Raw genomic sequence first — 17,174 nt, forward strand, 5'->3', positions numbered from 1 at the left:
ACACAAAAAAAAGATAATTTCTTGATGTTAGCCTAGTTCCAAAGATAGACTAAGATCCAATTCAGACTTCCCAAAATCTGTACAACTATTCAGAAGAGCCACTGATCTTAGCGAAAGGGAAACCCCTAACCTTAAGAACATCAATGATAACCTGTACTAAAATAAACAGAGGATATCAACTAATTTCATCTTAAGGAAAGCAATCCAGACTTTCAGTCCTTCAGCTAAATTCCTATGGGCACCATTCTGGAGAGGTCACAGAAAACTGCAACAACTGCTCAGTGAGGCAGGGAAAACAATACCAAGAAACCTTCAGTGTGTTAGCTTGAGGAATAATGCAGTTTTGAAGAGCCACTATCAAATCAACAGTATTGCTTCCTTACTCTGTGCTAAGCACCCAAATCCATGGGAAATACTGGAGAATCAGAGAATGCTCACAGGACCATAACAGTATTCTGGATGTGGAGAAGCTTATTTGAAGGCAGACTCTAGACTGGATAGCAGACTTCAGGCATTAAATAAAAATGTAAAATCATGACTAGCAGAGAGAAATCATAACTCCAGTTTCTCTCTTCTTCGTTGCCTAACAAAGGGAAATTCAATAACAGCTACAAGTTACAGAAGAGATAAAAATAAGAGTGTCTCAAAAATGTCTAACCAGACTGCAGAGCTTGAAGCCAGAAGTTGTCAAGGCCAAAAAAAGCACAAATTGCCCCAAAGCAGACACATACAACTAAGAACATCAATAGATTAAAGAGTGTAGGATAAAACAAATCTTGGTACAAGATATTAAACTTCTGGGATAACCCCTGAAATGTATTGTGAGACAAAGATAATTACAACAGCCCAAATCAAAATATCATTTCTCCTTTTATAAATGCTTCCCCTTGGGAACTGCTGGAAGTAGGTATTTGATTAAATGGACCTGAAGTCTGGCAGCTCCATGGTCAGTCTGTTTTCAGGCTTCACCGGGACACAACACATTAAGCCCTTTAAAAGCACTGAATATTTTTTCCAAAAAACACATTAAGTTAAATATCTTTTTAAAAAAGGAGTATCACAAACTCAGATTCAGACAAAAAAAAACATATCGTATTTCCCATCTTTCTGAGGTCACAACTGGACCAGTAAGATCCATGTGACAAACAAGTTAATTCCTAGTGCATATCAATTAACCACCTTAGCCCTTAGCTGCTTAAGAAGGTACAAAAACTGTAATATTAGAAATTATGACCTCAAAACATATCCAGTTCTCCAGAAGCAGAACTTACTTGCTGTTTCCTAAAATAACAGCTTATTTTAGCAGTCTTAAACCCTGCCAAATTCCTATAATACTTATAATAACAAACAATACATGCAATCACCACCATATAAAGTTAGTTACTTTCAGTGCAGAAGCTACAAATCAACCCACGTACAAAATTCTTGGGTTGAGTTTTTTTTTTGGTTGGGTTTTTGGATTTTTTTTTTGCTTTCTTTTTGTTGATTTATTGATTCTTACATTATTTTGAGGGTCTTCTCATTAGCTACACCAAATACCCACCACACAATTAGTTTTCCATTTGCATAAGAAGATCAAATAAAGTTCAGATTAGACACCAGGAGGAGGTTCTTCACTGAGAGGGTGGCTGAGGACTAAAACAGGCTTGGCTTCCCCAGGGAAGCTGTCACAGCACCAAGCCTGACTAGAGTCCAAGCAGCTCACCTTCTGCACCATCAGCAGGCTCTCCTGCTCCCCAAAGACAGTGCTGGTCAGACAAAACGTTGGAAAAAGCTAGTTTGGTAATTAAAAACACATGGATTTTCTCCCATTCTGTTCAAAGCTGAATATCCTGAAAGTATTCAAGTTTTCTGCCCTCACAATGCTGCCAACTCCTTAGTTTATTTGCTGCCTCAAAGCTAAGTACAATAACAAAAACAGTGAACTTGGTTTTTTGCTTGCTCTATTTTGGAGTTCACAAAATGCAAAGACAGTCTTTTGCTGCTCAGAAACAGATTTCAAGCAAGGCAGTCACCTGGCTCCAAGGCAAGCATCTCCTCCCCCTCCCCTTCCAGAGGTGCCTTAAATCAGTGTCTGACATCAGACTGAGAAAAGCAGCAAAGTAAGCAAAAGGTGACAAGTAGTTCTTTGTAATATGAAAGGCTTCTGCTGAGGCACATTAAAATACTAATTCAAATGCAGAATAATCAGCATCTTTATAAGATTTCAGTCTGTCAAAAAACACTATTGGCTATGTGGTCCTACTAACAGAAGGAATAACTCAGAACTTTGCCTCAGACCTACAGCCTCAATGAAAATATGCTGAAGTTACATGAGTCTTTGAACATACTTTGGAAGCAAAGGAATTGTTTCTGGTACAATAGCAATAGTGCTAACAAGTCAGCACCAAGATACAAACAGCCATCAGGTCAAATCCTTAAGTCACTCTGTAGGAAACCCAGATATGAGCTTGTTTTAGCTCAGAGTTACACTGAGACCTCACATGGTCCTTACTAATGAAATGAGAAGAAGCAGTAGCATCTACTCCCAACATAACAGCAGGGAAACCAGATTGCAAGGTTCTTTTGCTAATATGAGTTGCTATCATGTTGCGGGAGCTCTGCACTGTTGCAATAATTGCAGATTTAACAGGCTTTTCCATCTTTCCCACCTTCAAATTCTCTCTCCCTCAGAACAGCTTAGTGCTGCCATCTACTTTTTTTTTTTTCTTACCCTAACAGATTTGGGGTTTTTTATGCTAGCAAAGTTCTTAGCAGACTAGCTCACCCACTACAACAACCTAAGTCTTTACAGTTAGGTCCCCACATCTGTAAGTGGTCCAGCTCATCACCACAGGCAAAATTAAAACCCAAGGAAACAAAATACAGAATCACATCATCACATCTAAAGTCCTTTTAACGCTAATTTACACTCAAGCCCTCAAATAGTTATAAGACCTCACAACTCTTAACCACAAGGTATCTTTTACAATCCTTGGAAATATTAAGCTACTAAATTCAGTGATGACAAGGTGGCAAAGACATAGGTCTTTATCAAATCATCTGGACAGTTCTAGAAAGCAAATTTATCTATCTAAAAATGTTATTCAAAGTTTCAGTCCTGGAGAATTAATAAAATCCTTTTATAGGTCATTTATTTTCACAGACACTAACACTGTTGGAAAAAAAAATTTCCTGGCTAAAGATATATCATCTGAAAAAAGAGGCTGAAAAACATTGAGGTAGTTTAGTAGGAGACTGCCTGCTGCTGATGAAGCACAGCTAGTCTTGATTAATCCTTCACCTCACTTTTTCACTGCAATCATTTCAAGGTCTGAGCAATTGTTTCCACACAGCCCCACATCCACCATTTGTTGAGGGTCTTCACCCTATTTTGCATGGAGGAATGTTCAGACCAGAGCACCATGAAACCCTTGGGATAAGGGGAAGCCAGAGCACCTCCTGCCTCCCCACCAGCAGCACACCAAACAGGCAGCGCATCCACCCCTGCTGCAGGCACCTGCCCAGAGGTTGTGCTCCAAGGAACTGTGCTCTTGCCTTGCATCTTGGCCTCCCTCCATCCCAAACAAGATCACTATCCTCTGTGGATAAGGGCCAGATTCTCAAGGATCACAAAGTCTCCGAATTTCCAATCAAACCACTCAGAGCACATCCCACACGGAAGCAGGGAATGTCCTGCAAAGAGAAAGGCTTTTGCCACTGCTCTGCCTGCATGTCCCAGCACAGGCTGTTCAGAGCCCTGCCCGGGTTTGCAGCTTGGTCTCAGATGACCCCAGGCCTCTGCTGAGACTGTAAACAAGTCATAGGGGCTCTGCTGGAGAGAATCTATTTATCCATAGGGAATCAAAGGGAATTAATCACATTTTATGTGCTGTATCAGGCCGACGAAGGTCGCACATCTGAACTAGGGCAGCCCAACCTCGAGCACAGATGTCAGCTTCATGAGGAAACACCTTGAAAACTGGCCAGAAAAGGTATTTTCAGGAGCAGATTTTTTTTTTCCCCTTCCTGCAGAGCTTTATTTCATAAGGGAAAACAGATGAGTAAAAAAGCAAAAACCAAAATCAAAACACAGTTTTTAGAATAAAAATTCATTTCCTAGCTGTCATCCTTGTATTTTGCATATCATGCCTTAGCATTAACTGCTGCCAAACACAAGATGTCAGGTCCATCTGGCAGATGTACACTTCCCCAGCTGCCAAGTGCTTCCTTCAGATCCAGGGGCTTCTCTATGAACTATATTCACAAATTCCAGGCTCCTAAATGAGCAGGGCTCCTGAACAGCAGCCCCTGCTTCCGAGTGCCCTGGAGAGGGGGAGCAAGGCTACACTGCAATCATCCAGAGCATCTGCTGCCCTTGTGTGCAAGGGAGGGCAGTGTCCTGGTAACCAACAGCTACACCAGCTGTGGGAGAGCTTGAAGGAATTCCTTTCTCCCCAGATTATCCCTAAGTAAAATTAGAAAGTATTTAGAAAGCATAGGGGAAACCCAACCATTCAAGCCTACATCATTACTTATTTACATATAAATACAGCCAGGAAATAAGCATATGTATTTATATATAAACAAAAAAGCTATCTGTACAATGTTTCATACATTGCTTTCCCGTCCAATATTTACTACTTTATTCATGACTTAAGGAAAAAACTTTTTCCCCAAGAAACTGGTGATAAAATGCCCTCTGGTGGGCGTGACTGTGGACCTCTACATCAACAACCACCTCCGAAATAGTTTGGAGCCTTCAATATATTCCTGGGATTACTATTTTTAATGGAGTGAGACAAAGCATGTACTTGCCTTCCAGAAGAAACAGATACACCCCTGACTAACAAGCCTCTTTTACTGCTCACTATCTCTGGATTAGAACAATATAAATTTATTTTTTTAAACCCTTTTAAAATAATTTTAGAAATCACAACATTTTGTAACATTCATTTTACCTCTCTAGGATATATTTTCATCTGAAAAATAAGTAATTAAGAGAAACACTGAAGTTCTGCTTTGCCTCCGCATAACAGAATCTTTGTCAACTGAACTGGGGAAACGAGGGGTGGAAAAGAACAGCATTTTCAATGCTTATGAATCATTTTTGTGCTGTTAAAGCACCAGGCACAACTAGGGAGGCAGCTCTAACTGTACAGGCAAAAAAATAACAGCCCTTGTTCTAGAAGAGTTTATTGCCTCAACAGAAAACTCAAAGATTTTTAAAAAACCCTCAAATATAAACTGAAGTTAACACAATGTATTTTATCCTTCAGATGCTCAATAATTGTGGGTGGCACTTTCATTAATCTGAAACAAGATAAATCTAAAAAAAGAGAGCCGAAGGTTTAAGATGCAGTGACAGAAGAGATAATGCAGCAACTTGGGAGCAGAGTGCATGTACAGCTACTCTGAGAAATATAAATATAAATATATAATGTAAAGCAGACTACTTTAGCAAACCAGCCACACTGGAAGAGGAGAGCTACCAGGCAGATGGGACTGCACGAGCCTGACCCTAAAGCAGCCAAAAAAAGCTGCAGTTACACACGGAACTCAAGATGACCCCACATAGTTTCTAGGGATTTTTTGTGTGTGTATGTGCAACAGCAAAGCTTCAGAGTGGCAGCTAAATAAAAAAGCAGACTAGAACACTGAGGTCACATGAAGGAAAATGGAAGAACTCCACTGCTTTCCAGAGTTCCCTGGAAGATCTTTGTGCTTCCATTTCATACAGAATATGGCACTTTCCTGGTTCATCAGGATGGTTAGATATTTGTTTCCAGCTTCCACAGTACAATTTGCAGTTAACTGTTGCTGTATGGCAAAAATATTTGCAACTTTCTTCCATACACAGAATGTGAAGCATTTCTGTCTTTTTATAGATGTTTCTGGGCAACTAAACTTTGCTCATAAAGTTGTTGTGGAGTATAAAGAAATTATATGATTTAACATTCATGCCCTCCTTTTGCCCTCAGAAAAAAAAAAACCCCAAAAAAATGTCAAAACCAACTTATTTATTTGACACGTGCCTTTATCAAAGTCCTGCATCCCTGCTCTGCATGGAGCTCCTTCCCTCTCTAGTGGCAGACAGGTCAGATACCAATGCTTACAACCTGCTCTGGGCTTGGCAAAGATCAGAAACTTCTTGTGTAAAATTCTTTTTGGCCAACAGCCCACACAGAGATTGAGAGTTACATTTACCATTTTTTCTGAAGACAGAGGCCATGAGTTTCACAGAGCAATGCTGTCACTTGGTGTTCTCACGTATGAGCTGTCTGAAAGTCATTCTTGCAAGCATCTCTAAACATTATGTTCACTGCAGTTACAGTGAAACATATTTGTTTTATTAGATACAGCAAGCCAAGATTAAATGGTCTATTTGTGCATGTAATAGTTATACACACGATGCCCAGGCATTAATCCTAAATTTTTGCCTAAAATTAAAGTAATATTATCTAGGTAAAATGAGCACTGACATTTCTTGGATCTTATCCTGTTGGTCAATCTTCAGGTTTTATAATCTTTCAATTTTCTAATCAAGATGGCCCAAGGCTGAACAGTTCTGACTGTTGTTAAATTTGCAATCTTTTTTTACATAAAAATAAGGGTTTCATGCTTTGTTTCTAGAGTAAAACTATCCACTTAAGCCAAGCCTGAAGTGGCTATAGTCAAATCCGAGAGATGACTGGACCACTGAAAGCCGTGAACTGATAGATTCTAATTTCACTAGATAATATTTAGACAGGAAAAGACTTATACTGTCATGTGTGATGCCATTTTAATAAATACCTTGAGGATATCTGAGCCTGTTCATGTTTCCCAAAGTTGAATAAATGCCTGATAAACAGTGCAGCCTAAAAATGGGAATGAAATGGTTAATAAGGACTTCCAGCAGGGGTCCAACCAGCCCCCTGGCTTCTCCAGATGAGTGCCTGATGATGCCCTCCTAAACCATCACCTCCAGCAGGAGATGCCTGGGCTCAAGCTGCACCTGCATTTCCAGTATAAATTAATGTTTAAGCCTCTCAACCTGACCCTACTGGGTGTCATTCTCAATCTCCAGCCCACGCTCCCTCAACTCTGCCATCACAGCACTGCAGCTGTATGCAGTTCTTTGAATAAAGATGCCAGCATGGCACAAAGGTTGGGTTTTTTGTTTTACTTGTATTATTCTTGCAATACAATACTTCAGTAACTTAGCTGCTGCAACAACAATATTTGTCTAAGAATAGTTTTTAGAAGGCTTGAAGGATGCTGCTGTGAACTGTTCAAGTGTGATATTGAAACAGTGAATTTAAGGAAAACTTGCTTCAATTTCTTTTTTAGCAAGAACATACCCTATATACACACAAATGGGCTTTCAAAATTTCTCTCTGAGACAGAGGAAAAACAAATACACCAAAATAAAGAGTATTAGGGCAATCATAATTCTCCTTTTCATCTCTGGCTCCAGCTCTGTATCCAAGTACCATTTTTAAAGTCAATCTGACATTTTAGAGACTTCAGGCAAGCCTTATTATTTCCTTAATTCCTATACCATGTCTAGGCCCTTTTTTAGTTTCCTTCTCCAAGTGACTCAAATATTGGTCACAACTTCTCATTACCTTTAAGTTCCCAGAGAGATGAGGCTGTGATGTTACAAAACTCAAACTGCCCAGAAGTTTAATCATAAAACTATACACTTTCCTTCCAGAAAGGAAAAATATACTAGGAAGGAGTCTTTATTTCAAAGATTATACAATAAACTTAAAGAATGGGTAGAATATTTATCTAATGTTCTCAGGGTACCAAATTTAACTTCATTTGACTGCACAGATCTGGACCAAGGAAAATTTTATATAATGCAGAACTGAGGGCAAAGAAGATACTGAAGCAGCTGGACCATACACACCAGAAACTAGCAAATATTTCTTTCCCCCTCTCTTGCATTTGCTGTCATCTACTGAGATTTGCAGACTTTTTCTTCGACCTCAAGACCTTCACAGTTGAATTTCACAAGTGATTTGTTCCTCAGGGTAGAGAAGCACGGTGCAACATCAGATACATATTGGAATATGTCAGCTCCACAGGTGTTAACTAGATCGGGATTTGGTCCACAGTTCAGCAGCTCTTGTGACAATTCACACATCAAGATCAACTGAGAGGTTCCCCAGGAGGGCCCACACAGCCACAACCCACGCTCTTATGTGCTACAGGCAGCTTTTAATCACATCTCATTACATTTGTTTGCAGTCTTAAGGCTCAGACCTCAGAAAGCAAGCAGGAGGTTTTTACCTTCAGTCTCATACAAAGACCATAAGGAATAAAATGTTGGCACAGACAGCCAAGGCCTCACAAATACTGAATTTGAGAACGGGCATTCAATCCAGCCTGCAGAAAATCTAGACTAGCATCAACATAGAAGAGATAAGAGTTAACTCACCAAAGATCAAACCCAACTTTCATTTACGCCTATGCAACATTGATTTCTGTTAACTACATGTGTGTAACCGGGGGCAACATTTGATCTGAAGCCTAGTACCTTGATGCCCAGCTATTGTAAAACAGAAGCAAAAAGGTAACTACAAACATTTGACTGATGTTGCCTGCAAGCAGGGCATTGCAGACAGCTCTACCAGCAATTCATATTGACAAAATTAAGATGGGGCATGGCAAACCTCACTACTAGAAGTAATTGCACAAATATTTGGATTGTTCTTAAAAAAAAAAAAAAAACCAAAGAAAATATGACACTGGGGAAAGGCAACACAAAGCCACAGACCAAGAAATAAACTACTACATGCAAATACATGCAAGCTTCTCCCAAGTTAATTCTCCTCTTAATGGAATATTGATTGGTATGCTCAATGTTTAGAAATGTGAAACAGTGTGGGGGTGAGAAAGAAGGGAAGACAGAGCAGTGACTTTTGTTTAAATGATACATACTTTCCTCATATGATCAGCCAAAAATAGCATAATAAAGAGGGCAGTGTAGTACATTTAACATTTTGCCTTGCATTTTATTAGCAAGTCTGTCAGAGATGACCTGGGAGTGTTAGTCACACACTTTTTGTGCCCTTCTACAGGAAGAAGGCACAGCATTTTTCATAACCTCTCATCACACAATATCCTCAGTCTATGTGGTATTTCTCTGCTCTGAGTAGGATGGATTGCAAAGTGTCTGTGGTAGCAGAGAGGCTTTCCAGATGTAATCTGTTGAGCTGTTTGCACAACTGGGGAGAAAACCCACTGTCTGGGGGGAAAGCAGGGCAGTCCACTGTCATGAGGAACATCTGGCTAAGCTTTGTTGCATCTACTCCTATCCGCAACTGAGAAGGGAGGATGAGAAAGAAACAAGATGCATCTTTGAAGCAGATATTTATATGATCCAGTTTTTAAATAAAACCCTTAAAATATAACCAGTATCTCATAATCAAGCAACTACTTACTCCAGCATTCCAGAAACTTCTCCCTACTCCAGTGACTACCAGTAAAATTTTAGGAAAGTGTTTCTTCTATTATTTTCCTTCTTTCATTCATTCAGTGTTCAGAAGTATCTCTTATAGTCTCTAAATAATTTTTTTTTTAAAAGCCACTCAATAAGAGGGCAAAAGTAAAAAAGGCTCAACCAGAATAACCAACTTCCACTGCCATCAGAGTTCCTGGCCCTCATAATCCAAGCAAAAACTTCATGCCAAATAGCTCTACTTAGCCACCCAATATTAAGGTTACACTTAAGAATATAGGCACTGTCATGAAGCCATTTCATTGTGTATAGGTCAACACAGCTGAAATAGTTCATACATTTCACATATATGTATATTTTTGTGCTCTACTGCTTGTAATAGAACATAAAAAATTTCATACAGAATTAGCAGCTTCTCTGCCATTGCTCTTCCAAACTTTGAAAAGAGTTAATGGATAAGCTTAAAAAGATATTGCTTAACTTCATTCTGCAGCATTTCATATAGTTTCAAAAGTATTTTCCAGACATTTATATACCCAACAACATTTTGTAATATGAAGTGTTCCAATTTGGCACTGTTCCACCCTTGGCAGGCAAGAGACAATAAAAAAAAAATCAAGAGAAAGTGAAAAATGAAGTTTCTGAAGTATACAATATGTTAGGAATCATTTAATGAATTCAGGTGCTCAACAAGCTACAAATCAACCGAGCTTTGCAATACATATAGATTTCAAAGCACAGGTAAACACAGCTGCATCCACTTTAAAGTTACTCCATGTCGTGTGATTATTGCAATGAACTTCCTGAACTCTTTCACCTCTCCTTTTGATCTGGGTTTTACCTGTGGCTGGAAAAACTAACTGCATTTAAATTTTTCTCCCTCTAATTAAGGGAGAAAGCATGTTTAAGCCTCAGACTGAGAAAAGAAACCTTTCTCTGAGTAGCTATAGCATGCTGCGATCTGCAAATCCACCAACACTGCTCTTGCAGACCAGAAACAAAATCCTACAACAAGGTCTGACAATGCAGCTCTTAGAGCAGAATTATCCGATTTAAATATTAATTACTCATCGGCATGGACTTGAAGAAGTGTCTGAAGCTAAAGGCCTTAAATTACACTTTAAACCCAGTATTTCAAAAGTCTGCACTGTCATGCAGATCTTGGTTTTGGGGTGGAGGTTTTTGGGTTTGTCTGGGGGGCTTTAAAATAAAAAACAGGAGTGGAGATTGATAATGAGTATCTCTCCAAGATTCAAAAATATGAAGAGACATATGAATAGAGTCCAGCTCAACAAATCAGCGTGTTCTGAATTTGAGTCCTACGACCAAACATGGTTATTGCCTCAGATACCTCTGTATCAACTTAAAGGATTCTTCACAATGTCTCTCAACTACACTGACAGTCCAAGAAACACTCCTGCCACAGCATACTTAACAGCTTTTAGTTAACAGCAATGTTGCAGAGCAATTTTATCAGTGGCAGATTTTCTTGCAAACTGCTGCACTGAACCAGTTCCATTGCACACCCTGAGATATAATCTGCTTCCCAATCAAAGTGTGTACTACCTGCACTTATGTAGCTCTAAAATTGGAAACCAATCCAAGAAAAACCAAACCTGAACAGAAATCCCAGCACTTAACAGTACACATCACATAGCATATTGGAATGGATGGCAGGGAATTAAACAAAAATACAAATCACAGAATGCTACAAAAGGAACATTGAGTTCATTTTAAAATAAGTCTTTGTCTATATTTCAGCAGACTGTTTCACAGAATCAGTATTATTATTGCAAGGCAGTACTATACTTTATCTAAAATTTAAGACCACAAAAAAAAAACTTGTGTTTTTCTGATGTTAATATCAATTATGGCCAAAATCCAAGTCATGAATACCTGAAAACCCAAACCTAAGCATCATAGATTTAAAAAAAACCAAAACAACGCACATAAAAATTAGACAGAACAGTCCCATGTTCCACATATCCTAATCCACAACATAAAATTATTTATGGAAGAGTGTGACTAGGAATTCAGTTACTGTCATTTATCAGATGGTCAAGACAGCACAGAGGTAACTGGCTGCATAACAACAGCACCGGGAAGGCTTCTGGGCACCACTTGCACCAGGTCTGGTTTCACTGCACCAGGTACACAATGCATATTCACACCCTGGGATGCACTGTTGATCTGCAAAAACCTGACAGAAAGGTGTTCCCATAAGAGATTCCTAATCTATTTCCTTTTAAGGTCTTTATAGCCAAGGAGGAGTTCTTTGTACTTCTGGTAACAAAGGAAGCACAAAAGTGACAGAAGCATGTCAAAGCTGTTTATGTTTCATACAGCCTCACACTTGGATTTGCTGTTGGCAGTTTGCTTCTTGGGAAGAGCATCTTAAGCCTCCATGTAGGAGCTCCACCTTCCTACAAGTAACTTTATGGAAGAGTTAACTGCACAGAGGGATGTTGAAATCATTCTCCACACTGGGCAAGTCAACATAAAACAAGAGAAATTATTAAAAAAAATGACAAAGGGTTAATGCAGTAATTCAGTCACCTGCAGGTATATTCAACGTTATCTAATTCGTATGTTTATGGGCTTTAGGATATAGGTTTCACACTGTCTTCCACAGAGAGGCGAGTACATTAAAAAAGTGATTACGTACACAAATCACAGAACCTAATGATACCGGGTCATATTTAAGATTACTGAATCAGCAAACTGTGCAAAATGGAAGATCTGGAAGGAAAAACAAAAAAGCAGAAGGACCAAGTAAGTCACTAACCCGTGCTGAGATTTTTAGCTAGCTAGAAGCGTCAACTGCGGCACAAAGAATTAGTGATCTGAAGATGATGTAGACTTCAGTGCTGCACTATGAAGTTGAGGCTCTGCAAACAGGGCAGCTTTGGGATCCAGCCCCCACCTGTGCTGGTTCTCTGGGTCCATACCCTACAGCAGCAAATCCAAGTGATGGATGGAGTTTAGTGGACATGTCATTACAAGAACCCAAGTAATACCATGCTCAACCTAAAGAGGGTATGACAGAAAACCTCAAAAAAATATTAAAGAGAGACCAAAACTTCAAAGTGCAACAGAAAACTCCAAATGAGTTTTAAGATTAAAAAATAAATTGCACAATAGGGGTATGACGCAAGTTACAAGGTTTAAACAAGGTGGGACAGCCTGGAATGTCTCTCTCCATTTACAGATCATGGGGTACTTTTCCCACCCTAATGCTATATGCGAGTTTCCACCACAGCACACAAAGGCAAGAAGGGAAGGAAAAAAATGAATTCTTTTGGTCCTTTATTTATTTATTTCTCCTGTGCTTCAGAAGAACTGGGTCCATCAGGTATCGGAACTAAATTAAAAGGTCAGGAAAACAAGTAGGCATGGACAAGACTGAATTGCAGATGAGCACGGAGAAGGAGAGACACGGCACTGGGATGAGCGCCAACAACCGCGAACACTCACGGTCCCAATTCTGGTGCTGCCAGCGCAGCCCAAAGCTGAGCAGCTCCCAGGGACACCAGGGATCGCTACCTGGCAGAGGAGGACGCGTGGGAGCAGAGCAACATCGCCGGAGAGACTGTCACAGCAAACCTGGGCATAATGAATTCTGCTCGCAAACAGGCACTAAAAGTGATAGCACCAGACACAGCGCTCAGTAAACCCAAAAATCACATCTAATTCCTAGATCCGTGCCTTCCCCTCCTTTCATTGAGAAGATTTCCAGTCAACATACGCACTATATACTATATTGTTTGAAGAAGAGCAGCAACGCTGGTAGCATGCTAATCTAGAAACCAAGACAAAACAGAGCTGGTTACTTTCTTCCCTCAAGATTTCTGCTTCAAAAAAAAACAAATGAACAAGGGTTTGTTCCTGCACACCACCACTTTTTGTTTCGTTTCAGCAAGACTTTGACAAAATCTAATTCACTGTGCCATGTATTTAATATACTGGGTATTTGAAGTATGACCATCACTCAATAGAAACGTAATTAAAAAGTGACAAAACTAGATCCCCCCTCCCCAGCATGCAGATGAAAACCAGTAACCCTGCCTCTATTTGTAACCATGACAACTATAGAATATTTTATTTCCGTAATATAATTCACACTGAACATTTGCTCATAGGTTTTGTTGTTAAGGGAAAGGTTGACACATTGTGCACACATTTCATAAGCTACTGGAGACAACAAATGCCGGAAAGTCAGGCAGTTTGAGACCAAGAGCCCAGTTTGTATTTCAGAGTTCATTTAAGACCCTTCATTGTATACAAAATGAACATGAACAGAAATTCACCCAAATTAAGTGTTATAGGTCATTATTTTCAAGACAAGTACTTGGTATGACAAGATGTTTTTCCACTTTTAAATAAATCACGGTGATATCCTCATTTTTTCAAAGAGTTAGTTATTCAAACACCAAATGTTAATTTTCAATTAAAATACCATAGGCATTATTAGGAAATATCAACATGGATGTTATGGGAAAAAAAATCAGCTATGCAAAACAAGGCAATGAAAAGCACAGTTTACATATTCAGGCTAAGTCTCATTCTGGTTGGGTCACTGAATTATTTGCATAGCTCCAATATTTCATCCTAAACTGAAGACAACTTCTAGAAATACACACAATAAGAACAGGTTATAAGAATAAACAAACAAAAAGCCACAATCCTGAACATTACCCAGAGAAGATTGTTTAATCTCCTGAGCATAACTAAAGTTTGACGCAGATAAATGTCAGAGTAAAATACTGCTGTACTTGATTTTTCTCCACATGGGGAAAAAAAACAAAAACAAAGCTATTAGCAGTTTAAACCAGAATACAACAATAAGAAACACACTGTTGCTTTGGTTTGGAGGCAAACAATAATAAAAAAGAATAAAGCTTATGGAACACTACCCCTTTTCTCACACAGATCCTATCTTTCAAGGAGGATTTAAAGTTTCAGCAGATTGCTAATTATAAGAAACAATAATACTGTTATCTGCAGTCACCTTTAAGCTACAGTAGTTTGGGTTTTTGAAAGTACCTCAAAAGAAGAGCCTGACAAACCTGTTTCAATCGGTGCAAGAGACTCACACGTGCCTACACACACACACACACACTTGCTCAGTTGTTTTCAAGACTATCAGGAAAAAGAAAGTTTCTTCATTTATCGGAAATATGCTCTATATAATCTTCCATTTAAACAAGTAATAAGCCTGCAGCAAACATGCATGGCTTTTTCCTTCATTGATGGAAAAGTGATTAAATCCCCCTTAATCTAGTTACCAGAACGCTGTATTTTTTTTCTAGGCAGTTTTCATATACAGCAACAAAAGATAAGCAGCCAACTACATGACCAGGGCTCCATCATTTTTGGTTATGGTGGGGAGATAAATCTGTCTCCAGCGTTCAAGGGATATTTTCAGTTTAATAAATGAGACCAGGAGAGGAAAAATAAAATAATCTTGGAGACGATGAGCACACACTGTTTATGAAGTGTACGACAAACACCACCATCCATCTCCAGAAGTCCCTTCCTCCAGACCTTCCTCCACCCTCCGGGGAGGCACAGAGACCTGAACCCAAAATCCCGGGGATCACAGACCTGCATCCTCACACGACAAGGACAGCTCGCCACGTCCACTCAATGTCAAAACAGAAAGTAGCTTTTCCCTCCCAGCCTAAGCCAGACCTTCCGAAAACCGGCACCCAAGGGATGCACCTCTGTGCTCCGAACGGCACCAGGCAGCACTCGGGTTCGGAGATAAGTTACAGGAAAACAACACTCAGGGAGGGGGAAAAAAAAAAAGAAAAATAAAAAGGGAGGAAAAAAAAAAAGCATCAATGGAAAAGCACAGCACCAGCCAAACAAACCTCACACCGACGAGGACATGTCATCGGCATGGGAATCGTACGAAATGTTTTAATATGTATATACACACAAATGTATATACATATATGTATATATTTAAGCAATATCGTGCTGAAAAGTTCCTCGTATGTATCACGCGTGGGGCTGTGGAGAACCAAGAAGGGGGAACGGGAATGCATGCCAGGCACAGGGAGAGGACGGGGCTGGCCGAGGCTGTTTGGGAAGCAGGCAGGGAGGGAAGCAGGCTGCCTGCGGGGTGCGCGCCGATCCGTGCCAGGCAGCTCCGCGGCGGCTCCGGCAGCGGGCCCGGGGATGGGATGGAGGATCCACCGGGACAGCCGCCCCCGGAGGGACGGGGGTCTGCGGGGACGCCGCCGCCGCCCCCGGGACCGGAGCGGGGGGAGGAATTGCGCGGCCGCCGCCGCTCCCCGAGCGAGCGCCTGAAGTTGTGGGTGCGCGGCGGGGGCGGAGACCCCCACGCCAAGATGAAAAAACCCTGGGAAAAAACCCCAAACCACCACAGCAACATTCTGAGGGCCCGCTGGCCCCCGCACGGCACCCCCCAGGCAGCGAGAGGCACGCAGGAAGTTTTTAATGCGGGCAGCGAGCGCAGGCGCAGGGCAGCCCCAGCGCCGCGATGCCCGGCGCGGCGGGCGGGCGGCGGCGGGGGCTCGGCGGGCGCAGGCACCGCCGCGCCGCTTACCTCCCTCCGCGGGGGCGCAGGCGGCCGCGTCCTCAGGCGGCGGGGGGATGCGCGGCGGCGGGAGGCGGCAGCTCGTGCATCGCAGCCTCCGCCGCTAACGCAGAGCCCCGCGCGGCTGCGGGCGCCGGGAGCCGCGCTGGAGGCCGGGCAGGGAGGCGCGGCGCGGCGGCGGAGGCTGCTGCGGAGCCGCGACCATGCTCCCGTCTGGCCGCCTTCCCCTCACCTACTGCCCGCTTTAGCCAGGGAGGGAGGTGGCCTGGGCGCCGGGGCGAGGGGCGGGCCGGGCCAATCACCGCGGCGGCGGGAGGCGGTGGAGCTCGGCCCGGCCCGCCCCGTCCGCCGCGCCGCCCCCGCGGGAGGGAGGGAGGGAGGGAGGATGGAGGGAGCCCCGGCCTCGCCGCCGCCCCGCGGGGCCGCCCCGCCGCGCTCCCGCCGCGCTCCCGCCGCGCTCCCCCGCCCGGGCGCAGGTGCGGGCGGCGCCGAGCCCCGAGCGCTGCCCGCGGGCCGCGGCGGGGACGTGCAGGGGACAGCGCGTTCCAAAGGTCACCGCGCTCCCGCTGCCTGCGGGAAAGTACCGGGGACTTGGAAGGAAATAGTGCCCCGCTTTATGGAATCACCGCTCCCCGAGGTCCTGGTCCCGGGCCTCTCCAAGTCCAGAGGAGTGTTGGAATACGTTGATACCATTCTCATTCAACAACACGATTTTTTTTTAATTTTTTTTTTTTTAATATCCATCGCGTTTGGAGTCACTAGAGATTTTCCGCGTGGAAATCTGCATCTGTCTCTCTCTTCTGTATAATCTTGTATCTGCGTGTGCTGCTTTGTAGGGATCTCTCTGATGTGCACACAAGCTGCATATGCTGTAGTTTTAAACATAGAACACTTTGTCTTTTATATTTCCTGTAAGCATAAAAATAAGCTTAATCAAATTCTTTTCTCCTTACTTTGCTGGTTAAAAAAATGCATTTATGCTCTAACATGTTAGAAGTAAGGCAGTTGTGCCAAATGCCAGCAAAGGGAAGGGAGGGAAGCACACAACCCACAGAAATAGGCAAATCTATGTTTTTATTGGAAAAGGGACACATGCTGCCCAGTGCCTGGAGGAAGCAGGGTCCAGCACTAACAGAGCAATTTCATTTTCTCTCTTCCCAACCTCATAAACAAATGAAA

General features: G+C 42.0%; 1 protein-coding gene across 4 annotated transcripts in view; it reads right to left on the reverse strand.

Annotated features, from left to right (window-relative positions):
- Positions 1-16,280, reverse strand: part of KLHL29 (kelch like family member 29) — a 387,198-nt gene extending 370,918 nt beyond the window's left edge. For 2 of the 4 annotated variants that reach the window (XM_064411794.1, XM_064411793.1), the window contains exon 1: positions 16,005-16,276. The gene's annotated coding sequence lies outside the window, so the exon portion shown is untranslated. Of the gene's footprint in view, positions 1-16,004 lie in introns of all 4 variants that reach the window. The other 2 variants (XM_064411797.1, XM_064411796.1) reach the window with 2 other exon arrangements.
- Between the last annotated feature and the right edge of the window lie 894 nt (positions 16,281-17,174).

This window comes from Passer domesticus, chromosome 3 (genome assembly GCF_036417665.1).
Source record: "Passer domesticus isolate bPasDom1 chromosome 3, bPasDom1.hap1, whole genome shotgun sequence".
Lineage (NCBI taxonomy): Eukaryota > Metazoa > Chordata > Aves > Passeriformes > Passeridae > Passer > Passer domesticus.